The sequence below is a fragment of the Channa argus genome, chromosome 24 (genome assembly GCF_033026475.1).
Source record: "Channa argus isolate prfri chromosome 24, Channa argus male v1.0, whole genome shotgun sequence".
In the NCBI taxonomy this organism is placed as follows: Eukaryota; Metazoa; Chordata; class Actinopteri; order Anabantiformes; family Channidae; genus Channa; species Channa argus.
Window position 1 is genome coordinate 1,086,863 of NC_090220.1, and position 12,752 is coordinate 1,099,614.

Genomic DNA, 12,752 nt, shown 5'->3' on the forward strand with positions numbered 1-12,752 from the left:
AACTTGGGAGTACAGTGTTCAACATATATGAAATATGATACGAAAAGACTCAATGGCTGGCCTTTCAACGTGTCCTAAACTAGCCTGGACAACTCCGTTACACTGACACTCACAAAAAGGCACACTCACAAAAAGGCACTGCTAGGCCAGCCCACCTTCCAGTGAGAACCTCAACAAATCCAGAGAGAGCATCAGGCCAGCGGCCGTGATCGTATAGTGGTTAGTACTCTGCGTTGTGGCCGCAGCAACCCCGGTTCGAATCCGGGTCACGGCATCTAGTGGAAAAGCCACGAGGCCATTGTTGTTCTCAGGGTTTTCCAGCCTCTGCATCTTTTTACAAAGTGTTAAACTGATACACATCACACAATCGTGGCCATTTAGGGTAATGAGATCCAAGCTGTTCTGAGCTTGGCCATTAGGGAAATGAGATCCAAGCTCTTCTGAACACACAGCTCTACTGGGGCTAGTGGCGCAATGGATAACGCGTCTGACTACGGATCAGAAGATTCTAGGTTCGACTCCTGGCTAGCTCGCGGTTTACTTTTGGTTATCAGGTGACGTGCGGTTGCTACGCTCTCTTTGCCTGTACAAGTCTAAAACGCTGTTATCTTTCAACGTGTCCTAAACTAGCCTGGACAACTCCGTGACACTGACACTCACAAAAAGGCACTGCTAGGCCAGCCCACCTTCCAATGAGAACCTCAACAAATCCAGAGAGAGCATCAGGCCAGCGGCCGTGATCGTATAGTGGTTAGTACTCTGCGTTATGGCTGCAGGAACCCCAGTTCGAATCCGGGTCATGGCATTTAGTGGAAAAGCCACGAGGCCATTGTTGTTCTCAGGGTTTTCCAGCCTCTGCATTTTTTACAAGGTGTTAAACTGATACACATAACACTTCTTCCCCCATCAGCTGTTTTATAACCTGAAACATAAGGCAAACTGTGTATCTGAATTCAGAGCATGACACAACAATCGTGGCCATTTAGGAAAATGAGATCTAAGCTCTTTTGAGCCCTTTGCTGTGCTAGGGCTAAAACGCTGTTATCTTTCAACGTGTCATAAACTATCCTGGACTACTGAGGTGAGGTGCGGTTGCAACGATCTCTCTGGTTGTACAGTCTAAAACGCTGTAATCTTTCAACATGTCCTAAACTAGCCTGGACAACTCCGTGACACTGACACTCACAAAAAGGCACTGCTAGGCCAGCCCACCTTCCAGTGAGAACCTCAACAAATCCAGAGAGAGGATCAGGCCAGTGGCCGTGATCGTATAGTGGTTAGTACTCTGCGTTGTGGTCGCAGCAACCCCGGTTCGAATCCGGGTCACGGCATTTAGTGGAAAAGCCACGAGGCCATTGTTGTTCTCGGGGTTTTCTAGCCTCTGCATCTTTTTACAAAGTGTTAAACTGATACACATCACACAATCGTGGCCATTTAGGGTAATGAGATCCAAGCTATTCTGAGCTTGGCCATTTAGGGAAGTGAGATCCAAGCTCTTCTGAGCTTGGCCATTTAGGGAAATGAGATCCAAGCTCTTCTGAACACACAGCTCTACTGGGGCTAGTGGCGCAATGGATAACGCGTCTGACTACGGATCAGAAGATTCTAGGTTCGACTCCTGGCTAGCTCGAGGTTTACTTTTGGTTATCAGGTGACGTGCGGTTGCTACGCTCTCTTTGCCTGTACAAGTCTAAAACGCTGTTATCTTTCAACGTGTCCTAAACTAGCCTGGACTACTCCGTTACACTGACACTCACAAAAAGGCACACTCAAAAAAAGGCACTGCTAGGCCAGCCCACCTTCCAGTGAGAACCTCGACAAATCCAGAGAGAGCATCAGGGCAGCGGCCGTGATCGTATAGTGGTTAGTACTCTGCGTTGTGGCCGCAGCAACCCCGGTTCGAATCCGGGTCAAGGCATTTAGTGGAAAAGCCATGAGGCCATTGTTGTTCTCAGGGTTTTCCAGCCTCTGCATTTTTTACAAAGTGTTAAACTGAGACACATAACACTTCTTCCCCCATCAGATGTTTTATAACCTGAAACATAAGGCAAACTGTGTATCTGAATTCAGAGCATGACACAACAATCGTGGCCATTTAGGAAAATGAGATCTAAGCTCTTTTGAGCCCTTTGCTGTGCTAGGGCAAAAACGCTGTTATCTTTCAACGTGTCATAAACTATCCTGGACTACTGAGGTGAGGTGCGGTTGCAACGATCTCTCTGGCTGTACAGTCTAAAACGCTGTTATCTTTCAACGTGTCCTAAACTAGCCTGGACAACTCCGTGACACTGACACTCACAAAAAGGCACTGCTAGGCCAGCCCACCTTCCAGTGAGAACCTCAACAAATCCAGAGAGAGCATCAGACCAGTGGCCGTGATCGTATAGTGGTTAGTACTCTGCGTTGTGGCCGCAGCAACCCCGGTTCGAATCCGGGTCACGGCATTTAGTGGAAAAGCCACGAGGCCATTGTTGTTCTCGGGGTTTTCTAGCCTCTGCATCTTTTTACAAAGTGTTAAACTGATACACATCACACAATCGTGGCCATTTAGGGTAATGAGATCCAAGCTGTTCTGAGCTTGGCCATTTAGGGAAATGAGATCCAAGCTCTTCTGAACACCCAGCTCTACTGGGGCTAGTGGCGCAATGGATAACGCGTATAACTACGGATCAGAAGATTCTAGGTTCGACTCCTGGCTAGCTCGCGGTTTCCTTTTGGTTATCAGGTGACGTGCGGTTGCTACGCTCTCTTTGCCTGTACGGTCTAAAACGCTGTTATCTTTGAAAACGAACCCAAATCAATTACCACGACGTCAAATTCACAAAGAATTCACTAAGGTCGAACTTGGGAGTACAGTGTTCAACATATATGAAATATGATACGTAAAGACTCAATGTCTGGCCTTTCAACGTGTCCTAAACTAGCCTGGACTACTGAGATGAGGTGCGGTTGCAACTCTCTCTCTGCCTGTACAGTCTAAAACGCTGTTATCTTTCAACGTGTCCTAAACTAGCCTGGACAACTCCGTTACACTGACACTCAAAAAAAGGCATCTGCATCTTTTTACAAAGTGTTAAACTGATACACATCACACAATCGTGGCCATTTAGGGTAATGAGATCCAAGCTGTTCTGAGCTTGGCCATTTAGGGAAGTGAGATCCAACCTCATCTGAGCTTGGCCATTTAGGGAAATGAGATCCAAGCTCTTCTGAACACACAGCTCTACTGGGGCTAGTGGCGCAATGGATTGGCCTTTCAACGTGTCCTAAACTAGCCTGGACAACTCCGTTACACTGACACTCACAAAAAGGCACTGCTAGGCCAGCCCACCTTCCAGTGAGAATCTCAACAAATCCAAAGAGAGCATCAGGGCAGCGGCCGTGATCGTATAGTGGTCAGTACACTGCGTTGTGGCCGCAGCAACCCCGGTTCGAATCCGGGTCACGGCATTTATTGGACAGCCACGAGTCCATTGTTGTTCTCAGGGTTTTCCAGCCTCTGCATCTTTTACAAAGTGTTAAACAGATACACATAACACGTCTTCCCCCATCAGCTGTTTTATAACCTGAAACATAAGGCAAACTGTGTATCTGCGTTCAGAGCACGACACAACAATCGTGGCCATTTAGGGAAATGAGATCCAAGCTCTTCTGAATCCATATCTCTGCTGGGGCTAGTGGGGCAATGGATAACGCGTCTGACTACGAATCAGAAGATTCTAGGTTGGACTCCTGGCTAGCTCGCGGTTTACCTTTTGGTTATCAGGTGACGTTTGGATCGTATAATAAATGCTCACTTGAAATGAGATCCAAGCTCCAAGCACTTCTGAACCCATAGCTCTGCTGGGGCTAGTGGCGCGATGGATGTTTTGGTTATCAGGTGACGTGCGGTTGCTACGCTCTCTTTGCCTGTACGGTCTAAAACGCTGTTATCTTTGAAAACGAACCCAAATCAATTACCACGACGTCAAATTCACAAAGAATTCACTAAGGTCGAACTTGGGAGTACAGTGTTCAACATATATGAAATATGATACGAAAAGACTCAATGGCTGGCCTTTCAACGTGTCCTAAACTAGCCTGGACAACTCCGTTACACTGACACTCACAAAAAGGCACACTCACAAAAAGGCACTGCTAGGCCAGCCCACCTTCCAGTGAGAACCTCAACAAATCCAGAGAGAGCATCAGGCCAGCGGCCGTGATCGTATAGTGGTTAGTACTCTGCGTTGTGGCTGCAGGAATCCCGGTTCGAATCCGGGTCATGGCATTTAGTGGAAAAGCCACGAGACCATTGTTGTTCTCAGGGTTTTCCAGCCTCTGCATTTTTTACAAAGTGTTAAACTGATACACATAACACTTCTTCCCCCATCAGCTGTTTTATAACCTGAAACAGGTTACGCTCTCTTTGCCTGTACGGTCTAAAACGCTGTTATCTTTGAAAACGAACCCAAATCAATTACCACGACGTCAAATTCACAAAGAATTCAATAAGGTCGAACTTGGAAGTACAGTGTTCAAGATATATGAAATATGATACGAAAAGACTCAATGGCTGGCCTTTCAACGTGTCCTAAAGTAGCCTGGACAACTCCGTTACACTGACACTCACAAAAAGGCACACTCACAAAAAGGCACTGCTAGGCCAGCCCACCTTCCAGTGAGAACCTTAACAAATCCAGAGAGAGCATCAGGGCAGCGGCCGTGATCGTATAGTGGTTAGTACTCTGCGTTGTGGCCGCAGCAACCCCGGTTCGAATCCGGGTCACGGCATCTAGTGGAAAAGCCACGAGGCCATTGTTGTTCTCAGGGTTTTCCAGCCTCTGCATCTTTTTACAAAGTGTTAAACTGATACACATCACACAATCGTGGCCATTTAGGGTAATGAGATCCAAGCTGTTCTGAGCTTGGCCATTAAGGGAAGCGAGATCCAAGCTCTTGTGAGCTTGGCCATTTAGGGAAATGAGATCCAAGCTCTTCTGAACACACAGCTCTACTGGGGCTAGTGGCGCAATGGATAAAGCGTCTGACTACGGATCAGAAGATTCTAGGTTCGACTCCTGGCTAGCTCGCGGTTTACTTTTGGTTATCAGGTGACGTGCGGTTGCTACGCTGTCTTTGCCTGTACAAGTGTAAAACGCTGTTATCTTTCAACGTCTCCTAAACTAGCCTGGACAACTCCGTTACACTGACACTCACAAAAAGGCACACTCACAAAAAGGCACTGCTAGGCCAGCCCACCTTCCAGTGAGAACCTCAACAAATCTAAAGAGAGCATCAGGGCAGCGGCCGTGATCGTATAGTGGTTAGTACTCTGCGTTGTGGCCGCAGCAACCCCGGTTCGAATCCGGGTCACGGCATTTATTGGACAGCCACGAGGCCATTGTTGTTCTCAGGGTTTTCCAGCCTCTGCATCTTTTACAAAGTGTTAAACAGATACACATAACACGTCTTCCCCCATCAGCTGTTTTATAACCTGAAACATAAGGCAAACTGTGTATCTGCGTTCAGAGCACGACACAACAATCGTGGCCATTTAGGGAAATGAGATCCAAGCTCTTCTGAATCCACAGCTCTGCTGGGGCTAGTGGCGCAATGGATAACGCGTCTGACTACGAATCAGAAGATTCTAGGTTGGACTCCTGGCTAGCTCGCGGTTTACCTTTTGGTTATCAGGTGACGTTTGGATCGTATAATAAATGCTCACTTGAAATGAGATCCAAGCTCCAAGCACTTCTGAACCCATAGCTCTGCTGGGGCTAGTGGCGCGATGGATGTTTTGGTTATCAGGTGACGTGCGGTTGCTACGCTCTCTTTGCCTGTACGGTCTAAAACGCTGTTATCTTTGAAAACGAACCCAAATCAATTACCACGACGTCAAATTCACAAAGAATTCAATAAGGTCGAACTTGGAAGTACAGTGTTCAAGATATATGAAATATGATACGAAAAGACTCAATGGCTGGCCTTTCAACGTGTCCTAAACTAGCCTGGACAACTCCGTTACACTGACACTCACAAAAAGGCACACTCACAAAAAGGCACTGCTAGGCCAGCCCACCTTCCAGTGAGAACCTCAACAAATCCAGAGAGAGCATCAGGGCAGCGGCAGTGATCGTATAGTGGTTAGTACTCTGCGTTGTGGCCGCAGGAACCCCGGTTCGAATCCGGGTCACGGCATTTAGTGGAAAAGCCACGAGGCCATTGTTGTTCTCAGGGTTTTCCAGCTTCTGCATCTTTTTACAAAGTGTTAAACTGATACACATCACACAATTGTGGCCATTTAGGGTAATGAGATCCAAGCTGTTCTGAGCTTGGCCATTTAGGGAAGTGAGATCCAAGCTCTTCTGAGCTTGGCCATTTAGGGAAATGAGATCCAAGCTCTTCTGAACACACAGATCTACTCAGGCTAGTGGCGCAATGGATAAAGCGTCTAACTACGGATCAGAAGATTCTAGGTTCGACTCCTGGCTAGCTCGCGGTTTACTTTCGGTTATCAGGTGACGTGCGGTTGCTACGCTCTCTTTGCCTGTACAAGTCTAAAACGCTGTAATCTTTCAACGTGTCCTAAACTAGCCTGGACAACTCTGTGACACTGACACTCACAAAAAGGCACTGCTAGGCCAGCCCACCTTCCAGTGAGAACCTCAACAAATCCAGAGAGAGGATCAGGCCAGTGGCCGTGATCGTATAGTGGTTAGTACTCTGCGTTGTGGCCGCAGCAACCCCGGTTCGAATCCGGGTCACGGCATTTAGTGGAAAAGCCACGAGGCCATTGTTGTTCTCGGGGTTTTCTAGCCTCTGCATCTTTTTACAAAGTGTTAAACTGATACACATCACACAATCGTGGCCATTTAGGGTAATGAGATCCAAGCTGTTCTGAGCTTGGCCATTTAGGGAAGTGAGATCCAAGCTCTTCTGAGCTTGGCCATTTAGGGAAATGAGATCCAAGCTCTTCTGAACACACAGCTCTACTGGGGCTAGTGGCGCAATGGATAACGCGTCTGACTACGGATCAGAAGATTCTAGGTTCGACTCCTGGCTAGCTCGCGGTTTTCTTTTGGTTATCAGGTGACGTGCGATTGCTACGCTCTCTTTGCCTGTACGGTCTAAAACGCTGTTATCTTTGAAAACGAACCCAAATCAATTACCACGACGTCAAATTCACAAAGAATTCACTAAGGTCGAACTTGGGAGTACAGTGTTCAAGATATATGAAATATGATACGAAAAGACTCAATGGCTGGCCTTTCAACGTGTCCTAAACTAGCCTGGACAACTCCGTTACACTGACACTCACAAAAAGGCACTGCTAGGCCAGCCCACCTTCCAGTGAGAACCTCAACAAATCCAGAGAGAGCATCAGGCCAGTGGCCGTGATCGTATAGTGGTTAGTACTCTGCGTTGTGGCCGCAGGAACCCCGGTTCGAATCCGGGTCACGGCATTTAGTGGAAAAGCCATGAGGCCATTGTTGTTCTCAGGGTTTTCCAGCCTCTGCATCTTTTTGCAAAGTGTTAAACTGATACACATCACACAATCGTGGCTATTTAGGGTAATGAGATCCAAGCTGTTCTGAGCTTGGCCATTTAGGGAAGTGAGATCCAAGCTCTTCTGAGCTTGGCCATTTAGGGAAATGAGATCCAAGCTCTTCTGAACACACAGCTCTACTGGGGCTAGTGGCGCAATGGATAACGCGTCTGACTACGGATCAGAAGATTCTAGGTTCGACTCCTGGCTAGCTCGCGGTTTTCTTTTGGTTATCAGGTGACGTGCGGTTGCTACGCTCTCTTTGCCTGTACGGTCTAAAACGCTGTTATCTTTGAAAACGAACCCAAATCAATTACCACGACGTCAAATTCACAAAGAATTCAATAAGGTCGAACTTGGAAGTACAGTGTTCAAGATATATGAAATATGATACGAAAAGACTCAATGGCTGGCCTTTCAACGTGTCCTAAAGTAGCCTGGACAACTCCGTTACACTGACACTCACAAAAAGGCACACTCACAAAAAGGCACTGCTAGGCCAGCCCACCTTCCAGTGAGAACCTTAACAAATCCAGAGAGAGCATCAGGGCAGCGGCCGTGATCGTATAGTGGTTAGTACTCTGCGTTGTGGCCGCAGCAACCCCGGTTCGAATCCGGGTCACGGCATCTAGTGGAAAAGCCACGAGGCCATTGTTGTTCTCAGGGTTTTCCAGCCTCTGCATCTTTTTACAAAGTGTTAAACTGATACACATCACACAATCGTGGCCATTTAGGGTAATGAGATCCAAGCTGTTCTGAGCTTGGCCATTAGGGAAATGAGATCCAAGCTCTTCTGAACACACAGCTCTACTGGGGCTAGTGGCGCAATGGATAACGCGTCTGACTACGGATCAGAAGATTCTAGGTTCGACTCCTGGCTAGCTCGCGGTTTACTTTTGGTTATCAGGTGACGTGCGGTTGCTACGCTCTCTTTGCCTGTACAAGTCTAAAACGCTGTTATCTTTCAACGTGTCCTAAACTAGCCTGGACAACTCCGTGACACTGACACTCACAAAAAGGCACTGCTAGGCCAGCCCACCTTCCAATGAGAACCTCAACAAATCCAGAGAGAGCATCAGGCCAGCGGCCGTGATCGTATAGTGGTTAGTACTCTGCGTTATGGCTGCAGGAACCCCAGTTCGAATCCGGGTCATGGCATTTAGTGGAAAAGCCACGAGGCCATTGTTGTTCTCAGGGTTTTCCAGCCTCTGCATTTTTTACAAGGTGTTAAACTGATACACATAACACTTCTTCCCCCATCAGCTGTTTTATAACCTGAAACATAAGGCAAACTGTGTATCTGAATTCAGAGCATGACACAACAATCGTGGCCATTTAGGAAAATGAGATCTAAGCTCTTTTGAGCCCTTTGCTGTGCTAGGGCTAAAACGCTGTTATCTTTCAACGTGTCATAAACTATCCTGGACTACTGAGGTGAGGTGCGGTTGCAACGATCTCTCTGGTTGTACAGTCTAAAACGCTGTAATCTTTCAACATGTCCTAAACTAGCCTGGACAACTCCGTGACACTGACACTCACAAAAAGGCACTGCTAGGCCAGCCCACCTTCCAGTGAGAACCTCAACAAATCCAGAGAGAGGATCAGGCCAGTGGCCGTGATCGTATAGTGGTTAGTACTCTGCGTTGTGGTCGCAGCAACCCCGGTTCGAATCCGGGTCACGGCATTTAGTGGAAAAGCCACGAGGCCATTGTTGTTCTCGGGGTTTTCTAGCCTCTGCATCTTTTTACAAAGTGTTAAACTGATACACATCACACAATCGTGGCCATTTAGGGTAATGAGATCCAAGCTATTCTGAGCTTGGCCATTTAGGGAAGTGAGATCCAAGCTCTTCTGAGCTTGGCCATTTAGGGAAATGAGATCCAAGCTCTTCTGAACACACAGCTCTACTGGGGCTAGTGGCGCAATGGATAACGCGTCTGACTACGGATCAGAAGATTCTAGGTTCGACTCCTGGCTAGCTCGAGGTTTACTTTTGGTTATCAGGTGACGTGCGGTTGCTACGCTCTCTTTGCCTGTACAAGTCTAAAACGCTGTTATCTTTCAACGTGTCCTAAACTAGCCTGGACTACTCCGTTACACTGACACTCACAAAAAGGCACACTCAAAAAAAGGCACTGCTAGGCCAGCCCACCTTCCAGTGAGAACCTCGACAAATCCAGAGAGAGCATCAGGGCAGCGGCCGTGATCGTATAGTGGTTAGTACTCTGCGTTGTGGCCGCAGCAACCCCGGTTCGAATCCGGGTCAAGGCATTTAGTGGAAAAGCCATGAGGCCATTGTTGTTCTCAGGGTTTTCCAGCCTCTGCATTTTTTACAAAGTGTTAAACTGAGACACATAACACTTCTTCCCCCATCAGATGTTTTATAACCTGAAACATAAGGCAAACTGTGTATCTGAATTCAGAGCATGACACAACAATCGTGGCCATTTAGGAAAATGAGATCTAAGCTCTTTTGAGCCCTTTGCTGTGCTAGGGCAAAAACGCTGTTATCTTTCAACGTGTCATAAACTATCCTGGACTACTGAGGTGAGGTGCGGTTGCAACGATCTCTCTGGCTGTACAGTCTAAAACGCTGTTATCTTTCAACGTGTCCTAAACTAGCCTGGACAACTCCGTGACACTGACACTCACAAAAAGGCACTGCTAGGCCAGCCCACCTTCCAGTGAGAACCTCAACAAATCCAGAGAGAGCATCAGACCAGTGGCCGTGATCGTATAGTGGTTAGTACTCTGCGTTGTGGCCGCAGCAACCCCGGTTCGAATCCGGGTCACGGCATTTAGTGGAAAAGCCACGAGGCCATTGTTGTTCTCGGGGTTTTCTAGCCTCTGCATCTTTTTACAAAGTGTTAAACTGATACACATCACACAATCGTGGCCATTTAGGGTAATGAGATCCAAGCTGTTCTGAGCTTGGCCATTTAGGGAAATGAGATCCAAGCTCTTCTGAACACCCAGCTCTACTGGGGCTAGTGGCGCAATGGATAACGCGTATAACTACGGATCAGAAGATTCTAGGTTCGACTCCTGGCTAGCTCGCGGTTTCCTTTTGGTTATCAGGTGACGTGCGGTTGCTACGCTCTCTTTGCCTGTACGGTCTAAAACGCTGTTATCTTTGAAAACGAACCCAAATCAATTACCACGACGTCAAATTCACAAAGAATTCACTAAGGTCGAACTTGGGAGTACAGTGTTCAACATATATGAAATATGATACGTAAAGACTCAATGTCTGGCCTTTCAACGTGTCCTAAACTAGCCTGGACTACTGAGATGAGGTGCGGTTGCAACTCTCTCTCTGCCTGTACAGTCTAAAACGCTGTTATCTTTCAACGTGTCCTAAACTAGCCTGGACAACTCCGTTACACTGACACTCAAAAAAAGGCATCTGCATCTTTTTACAAAGTGTTAAACTGATACACATCACACAATCGTGGCCATTTAGGGTAATGAGATCCAAGCTGTTCTGAGCTTGGCCATTTAGGGAAGTGAGATCCAACCTCATCTGAGCTTGGCCATTTAGGGAAATGAGATCCAAGCTCTTCTGAACACACAGCTCTACTGGGGCTAGTGGCGCAATGGATTGGCCTTTCAACGTGTCCTAAACTAGCCTGGACTACTCCGTTACACTGACACTCACAAAAAGGCACACTCAAAAAAAGGCACTGCTAGGCCAGCCCACCTTCCAGTGAGAACCTCGACAAATCCAGAGAGAGCATCAGGGCAGCGGCCGTGATCGTATAGTGGTTAGTACTCTGCGTTGTGGCCGCAGCAACCCCGGTTCGAATCCGGGTCAAGGCATTTAGTGGAAAAGCCATGAGGCCATTGTTGTTCTCAGGGTTTTCCAGCCTCTGCATTTTTTACAAAGTGTTAAACTGAGACACATAACACTTCTTCCCCCATCAGATGTTTTATAACCTGAAACATAAGGCAAACTGTGTATCTGAATTCAGAGCATGACACAACAATCGTGGCCATTTAGGAAAATGAGATCTAAGCTCTTTTGAGCCCTTTGCTGTGCTAGGGCAAAAACGCTGTTATCTTTCAACGTGTCATAAACTATCCTGGACTACTGAGGTGAGGTGCGGTTGCAACGATCTCTCTGGCTGTACAGTCTAAAACGCTGTTATCTTTCAACGTGTCCTAAACTAGCCTGGACAACTCCGTGACACTGACACTCACAAAAAGGCACTGCTAGGCCAGCCCACCTTCCAGTGAGAACCTCAACAAATCCAGAGAGAGCATCAGACCAGTGGCCGTGATCGTATAGTGGTTAGTACTCTGCGTTGTGGCCGCAGCAACCCCGGTTCGAATCCGGGTCACGGCATTTAGTGGAAAAGCCACGAGGCCATTGTTGTTCTCGGGGTTTTCTAGCCTCTGCATCTTTTTACAAAGTGTTAAACTGATACACATCACACAATCGTGGCCATTTAGGGTAATGAGATCCAAGCTGTTCTGAGCTTGGCCATTTAGGGAAATGAGATCCAAGCTCTTCTGAACACCCAGCTCTACTGGGGCTAGTGGCGCAATGGATAACGCGTATAACTACGGATCAGAAGATTCTAGGTTCGACTCCTGGCTAGCTCGCGGTTTCCTTTTGGTTATCAGGTGACGTGCGGTTGCTACGCTCTCTTTGCCTGTACGGTCTAAAACGCTGTTATCTTTGAAAACGAACCCAAATCAATTACCACGACGTCAAATTCACAAAGAATTCACTAAGGTCGAACTTGGGAGTACAGTGTTCAACATATATGAAATATGATACGTAAAGACTCAATGTCTGGCCTTTCAACGTGTCCTAAACTAGCCTGGACTACTGAGATGAGGTGCGGTTGCAACTCTCTCTCTGCCTGTACAGTCTAAAACGCTGTTATCTTTCAACGTGTCCTAAACTAGCCTGGACAACTCCGTTACACTGACACTCAAAAAAAGGCATCTGCATCTTTTTACAAAGTGTTAAACTGATACACATCACACAATCGTGGCCATTTAGGGTAATGAGATCCAAGCTGTTCTGAGCTTGGCCATTTAGGGAAGTGAGATCCAACCTCATCTGAGCTTGGCCATTTAGGGAAATGAGATCCAAGCTCTTCTGAACACACAGCTCTACTGGGGCTAGTGGCGCAATGGATTGGCCTTTCAACGTGTCCTAAACTAGCCTGGACAACTCCGTTACACTGACACTCACAAAAAGGCACTGCTAGGC

General features: G+C 47.3%; 1 protein-coding gene and 19 non-coding genes across 21 annotated transcripts in view; 19 read left to right on the forward strand and 1 right to left on the reverse strand.

Annotated features, from left to right (window-relative positions):
- The window catches only part of LOC137109149 (cilia- and flagella-associated protein 54-like), a 166,370-nt gene that overhangs the window by 42,996 nt on the left and 110,622 nt on the right, over positions 1–12,752 (reverse strand). The window lies entirely within an intron of this gene.
- On the forward strand, positions 203–274 carry trnah-gug (transfer RNA histidin (anticodon GUG)). Its single transcript has one exon. It is a non-coding gene; the product is annotated as a tRNA-His (tRNA).
- trnar-acg (transfer RNA arginine (anticodon ACG)) lies at positions 461–533 on the forward strand. Its single transcript has one exon. It is a non-coding gene; the product is annotated as a tRNA-Arg (tRNA).
- On the forward strand, positions 1,260–1,331 carry trnah-gug (transfer RNA histidin (anticodon GUG)). The gene has a single exon. It is a non-coding gene; the product is annotated as a tRNA-His (tRNA).
- trnar-acg (transfer RNA arginine (anticodon ACG)) lies at positions 1,558–1,630 on the forward strand. The gene has a single exon. It is a non-coding gene; the product is annotated as a tRNA-Arg (tRNA).
- On the forward strand, positions 2,373–2,444 carry trnah-gug (transfer RNA histidin (anticodon GUG)). The gene has a single exon. It is a non-coding gene; the product is annotated as a tRNA-His (tRNA).
- trnah-gug (transfer RNA histidin (anticodon GUG)) lies at positions 3,379–3,450 on the forward strand. Its single transcript has one exon. It is a non-coding gene; the product is annotated as a tRNA-His (tRNA).
- On the forward strand, positions 4,702–4,773 carry trnah-gug (transfer RNA histidin (anticodon GUG)). The gene has a single exon. It is a non-coding gene; the product is annotated as a tRNA-His (tRNA).
- On the forward strand, positions 5,289–5,360 carry trnah-gug (transfer RNA histidin (anticodon GUG)). Its single transcript has one exon. It is a non-coding gene; the product is annotated as a tRNA-His (tRNA).
- trnar-acg (transfer RNA arginine (anticodon ACG)) lies at positions 5,582–5,654 on the forward strand. Its single transcript has one exon. It is a non-coding gene; the product is annotated as a tRNA-Arg (tRNA).
- trnah-gug (transfer RNA histidin (anticodon GUG)) lies at positions 6,680–6,751 on the forward strand. Its single transcript has one exon. It is a non-coding gene; the product is annotated as a tRNA-His (tRNA).
- Positions 6,978–7,050, forward strand: trnar-acg (transfer RNA arginine (anticodon ACG)). Its single transcript has one exon. It is a non-coding gene; the product is annotated as a tRNA-Arg (tRNA).
- trnah-gug (transfer RNA histidin (anticodon GUG)) lies at positions 7,374–7,445 on the forward strand. Its single transcript has one exon. It is a non-coding gene; the product is annotated as a tRNA-His (tRNA).
- Positions 7,672–7,744, forward strand: trnar-acg (transfer RNA arginine (anticodon ACG)). Its single transcript has one exon. It is a non-coding gene; the product is annotated as a tRNA-Arg (tRNA).
- Positions 8,084–8,155, forward strand: trnah-gug (transfer RNA histidin (anticodon GUG)). The gene has a single exon. It is a non-coding gene; the product is annotated as a tRNA-His (tRNA).
- trnar-acg (transfer RNA arginine (anticodon ACG)) lies at positions 8,342–8,414 on the forward strand. The gene has a single exon. It is a non-coding gene; the product is annotated as a tRNA-Arg (tRNA).
- trnah-gug (transfer RNA histidin (anticodon GUG)) lies at positions 9,141–9,212 on the forward strand. Its single transcript has one exon. It is a non-coding gene; the product is annotated as a tRNA-His (tRNA).
- Positions 9,439–9,511, forward strand: trnar-acg (transfer RNA arginine (anticodon ACG)). The gene has a single exon. It is a non-coding gene; the product is annotated as a tRNA-Arg (tRNA).
- On the forward strand, positions 10,254–10,325 carry trnah-gug (transfer RNA histidin (anticodon GUG)). Its single transcript has one exon. It is a non-coding gene; the product is annotated as a tRNA-His (tRNA).
- Positions 11,802–11,873, forward strand: trnah-gug (transfer RNA histidin (anticodon GUG)). The gene has a single exon. It is a non-coding gene; the product is annotated as a tRNA-His (tRNA).